Genomic DNA, 4793 nt, shown 5'->3' with positions numbered 1-4793 from the left:
CAGGGACATCGGTGTTGTGGGAGGAGGAGCCCTGGGCTGCCAGGCCGAAGTTCTCCCTCTCACCAGCTCCTGGTCACCTCAGCCTTTCCACGCTGCAATTTCCAGGTCGGTCAACCGGCAGCCATCAAAACAGGTCACATGACTGTTGTGAAGCTCAAATAGCAGGTGTGAGGACGCCTGGGAAAGGAAGGTGTCTGCCTGTATTTTTTTTAATGTTTTATTTATTTCTGAGAGAGAGAGAGAGAGAGAGAGAGACAGCGTGAGCAGGGGAGGGTCAGAGACAGAGGAAGACACAGAATCCGAAACAGGCTCCAGGCTCTGAACTGGCTGTCAGCACAGAGCCCGACGTGGGGCTTGAACCCACGAACTCTGTGATCATGACCTGAGCAGAAGTCAGACGCTTAACCGACTGAGCCACCCAGGCGCCCCGTCTTCCTGTATTTTTAACTGGTGAGGACAGGTTCTGAGGGGTGGTAAGATTTACGCCCAAGAAGTCAACAAATGGGAAGTAAAACTAAAATTCCTGTGTTAAAGAGCAAAAATTCACCAGAGTAAATTTGGAGGTCTAATTGGCCTTATTAATCGATGCATGCACCAGGTAACATCATTTCATCTAGCAAGTAGGAGAGAGGTTTTTAATAGGAATGAGGGTGTGAGGGTGGGACAAGGAGAGATTAGCAAAAGAAAAGCAGGGATCTTTTATTTTTAATGTTTACTTATTTTTGAGAAAGAGAGAGAGCAGGAGCAGGGGAGGGGCGGGAGGGAGGGGGCGTGGGGACACAGATCCAAAGCAGGCTGTCAGCACAGAGCCCCATGTGGGGCTCGAACTCATGAACTGTGAGATCATGACCTGAGCTGAAGTCAGACCCTTAACTGACTGAGCCACCCAGGTGCCCCAGAAAAGGTTTTTTTTAATGATAATATCTAATGCCACCAGATATGGAGTAAAGCATGCATTCTCACACCTTGCTAGTAACAGTGCACATTGATTGTACTTCTCTGGAAAACAGTTTGGCCATATATAGTTGATTCTTGTTATTTCCATCAGTTATGTATGTCAAAGTCACCATGGGCACTGAGTTAGCAAGTACTGAACAACTAACTATTTGTAGGGGGAATGCAAGTTTAGATTACTGGGAGCCTCTGGTCACAACAATTTTGCCTACCAATCAATACCCACCTTATTTTACATGTGTTTCTATTTAAAGACATCCTATTTAATATTCTACATATTGTTAAGCCAGTAACATTGAACTCATAGCCAACAGCACTATACCCGAGGCCTGAACAAAGCTTATCCAACACAGGTATTTTTTCCACAAGGCACATCCCAGGTTAGAAACACTAGCCTGTGGTCAGCAACCCTAGCCTGCACCTCAGCTATAGCCTGGGGGACTCGCTGTGCCGTATGGCTTGCTCCTCTTATATTCACTAGAATGCACATTTTCAGTACTACTCATTTCGGTTGAGATCAGTGGAAGATTTGGGGGAGGCTTCTCATTTTTCTCTAAAAATTTTTTAAAATTTGTATTGAAATATAGTTGACATGTAACATTGTATTAGTTTCAGGTGTACACGTTTCCAAATTTGTGTGCATTGCAAAAGGATCATCTCAGGTGAGTCTCATTGGTGCTGTCACCACGCATAGTTATAATGTTTTTCTTGTGCTGAGAACTCTTCAGATATACTCTTGTAGCAACTTTCAAATAGACAAAACAGCATTACTAACTAGAGTCACCATTAAGGTTGTTTTAACCAGAAACTATTATACTTTGTTTGCAAGTTCTTTCTCTTGTTAACTCTAATTTTTTATTTTTTAATAGTTTATTGTCAAGTTGGTTTCCATATAACACCCAGTGCTCATCCCCACAAGTGCCCTCCTCCATGCCCATCACCCCCCTCCCCCTCCCCCCACCTCCATCAGCCCTCAGTTTGTTCTCGGCATTCAAGAATCTCTCATGGTTTGCCTTCCTCCCTCTCCCCCACTATTTTCCCCCCTCTTCTCCCCTATGGTCCTCCATTAAGTTCCTCCTAATCTTCTTATATGTGCAAACATATGGTATCTGTCCTTCTCTGCCTGACTTATTTCATTCAGCAACACCCTCAAGTTCCATCCATATTGCTACACATTGCCATGTAGGATTCCATTGTATAAATAAACCACATCTTCTTGATCCATTCGTCCGTTGATGGACACTTAGGCTCTTTCCATGTTTTGGCTATTGTGGAGAGTGCTGCTATGAACTTTGGGGTACATGTGCTCCTATGCACCAGCATTTCTGTATCCCTTGGGTAAACTCCTAGCAGTGCTATTGCTGGGTCATAGGGGAGTTCTATTGTTAGTTTCCTGAGGAACCTCCACACTGTTTTCCAGAGGGGCTGCACCAGTTTACATTCCCACCAACAGTGTAGGAGGGTGCCTGTTTCTCCACATCTTTGCCAGCATCTAGAGTCCTCTGATTTGCTCATTTTAGCCACTCTGACTGGCGTGAGGTGGTATCTCAGTGTGGTTTTGATTTGTATTTCCCTGATGAGGAGGGCTGCTGAGCATCGTTTCATGTGTCTATTGGCCATCTGGATGTCCTCTTTGGAGAAGTGTCTGTTCATGTCTTCTGCCCATTTCTTCACTGGATTGTTTATTTTTTTGGGTGTGGAGTTTAGGGAGTTCCTTATAGATTCTGGATACTGGCCCTTTATCTAATATGTCATTTGCAACTATCTTTTCCCATTCCGTCCGTTGCCTATTAGTTTTATGCAAGGGAATCAAGAGCAAAAATGAACTATTGGGACCTCATCAAGATTAAAAGCTTCTGCACGGCAAAGGAAACAATCCATAACTCTTAATTTTTTAAAACATACCTTAGGAAAATGGGATAGAAGTGTTTCAACTTTTTTTTATCAGTTGTATTGCCACTTTTCTTCCCATCTAATGCTATGCTTTTGTAAGGCCCTTCCTCAAAGCACTTTCTAATGGGGACAAGTCTGTGGGCTCCTTTCAGGTGTCACACACTCGCATAGACCCCGGTTTGTGGAAAGCACAAGGGTGGAGGGGAGTAAAGAGGAGGAAGCTGCTGAGATTAGATCAGATTCACTGGCTCAGCAAAACCTCTCATCTTTAAAACTCCTGGAAATAAGTGGAATTTCAACTGAGTCAGTAATGTGATCATATATATCCCTTAGAAATATAACTCAGAAATCATGGAGTAAGGATTAGCTGAGAAATCAATTTTTCAATATTTGCATCTTTTTGAAGAACTGCTAGTTCAATATAAGAGAGCCTCTGGTCTCTAATTATATGATGTAAAAGAGATACATTTTTTTTTCTTTCAACCTTTTGACTCACTTCATCCATTTCTCCCACCCACCCACTCTGGCAACCACCGATCTATCCTCTGTGTCTATGAGAGAGGTTTGGGGGTTTTGTTTGTTTTTCAGGTTCCACATATACGGGACCATGTGGCAGTTGTGTGTCTCTGACTTATTCATTTAGCATAGTGCCCTTGAGGTCCATTCACATTGTTGCGAATGGCAGGATTTCATTCTTTACATGGCTGAATAATATTTCGTACACACACACACACACACACACACACACACACACAATCTCTTTATCCATTCATCCATCAATAGACACTTAGTTCGTTTCCACATCTTGGCTATTGTAAACAAGGCTGCAATAAACATGGGGACACACATATATTTTTAAGTTGCTGTTTTCATTTTCTTTGAATAATACCCAAAAGTGGAATTTCTACATCATAGAGTAGTTCTATTTTTAATTTTTTGAGGACCTTCCATTCTGTTTTCCACAGTGGTTGCACCAGTTTGCATCCCCAACAGTGCACAGTGGTTGCCTTTTCTCCACATCCTCACCAACACTTGTTATTTCTTCCCTTTCTGCTTCGTTGTTATTACATTTTTTATAGTTTATTTATTTTTGAGACAAAGAGAGACAGAGCATGAGTTGGGGAGGGGCAGAGAGAGAGAGAGACACAGAATCCAAAATAGGCCCCAGGCTCTGAGCTGTCAGCACAGAGCCTGATGCGGGGCTCGAACCCATGAACCGTGAGATCTGACCTGAGCTGAAGTCGGACAATTAACCGACTGAGCCACCCAGGTGCCCCCTTCCCTTTCTGATTCTAACCATTCTGGCAGGTGTGAGGTTATCTCATTGTGGTTTTGATTTGCATTTCCCTGATGATGAGTGATGTTGAGCATCTTTTCATGTACCTGTTGGCCATCTCTATGTCTTCTCTGGAAAAATATCTATTCAGATCCTCTGTCCATTTTTTTTTCAAAATTTTTATTTATTTCTAGGAGAGAGAGAGAGAGAGAGAGACACAGTGTGAGCAGGGGAGGGTCAGAGAGAGGGAGACACAGACTCTGAAATAGGCTCCAGGCTCTGAGCTGGCAGTCAGCACAGAGCCCGATGTGGGGCTCGAACCCACGAACCGTGAGATTATGACCTAAGTGAAAGTCGGATGCTTAACCAACTAAGCCACCCAGGCGCCCCCCTCTGTCCATTTTTTAATGAGATTGTTTGGTTTGGTTTTTTGTTTTTGTTTGTTTTATTTGGTTTTGCTGTTGAGTTGGAGTTCTTTATAAATTTTAAATGTTAGGCTTTTATCAGATATATGATTTGTATATACATTTTGCCATGCAGGAGGTTGCTTTTTCATTTTGTTGATGGTTTCCTTTGCTGTGTAGAAGCTTTTTAGTATGATGTGGCCCCGCTCATTTATTTATGCATATATTGCTTTTGCTGTCGGTGTCAGATTCAAAAAATCTTCACC

The 4793-nt window shown here is 42.8% G+C and overlaps 1 non-coding gene across 1 annotated transcript; it reads right to left on the bottom strand.

The window, feature by feature from the left end:
• Nucleotides 1-339: 339 nt before the first annotated feature.
• On the bottom strand, nucleotides 340-424 carry TRNAR-UCU. The gene has a single exon. It is a non-coding gene; the product is annotated as a tRNA-Arg (tRNA).
• Between the last annotated feature and the right edge of the window lie 4369 nt (nucleotides 425-4793).

The sequence above is a fragment of the Hyaena hyaena genome, unplaced genomic scaffold, assembly GCF_003009895.1.
Source record: "Hyaena hyaena isolate Hyena2069 unplaced genomic scaffold, ASM300989v1 scaffold_116, whole genome shotgun sequence".
NCBI classification, from domain to species: Eukaryota; Metazoa; Chordata; class Mammalia; order Carnivora; family Hyaenidae; genus Hyaena; species Hyaena hyaena.
This window is presented reverse-complemented; position numbering and strand designations above follow the sequence as displayed.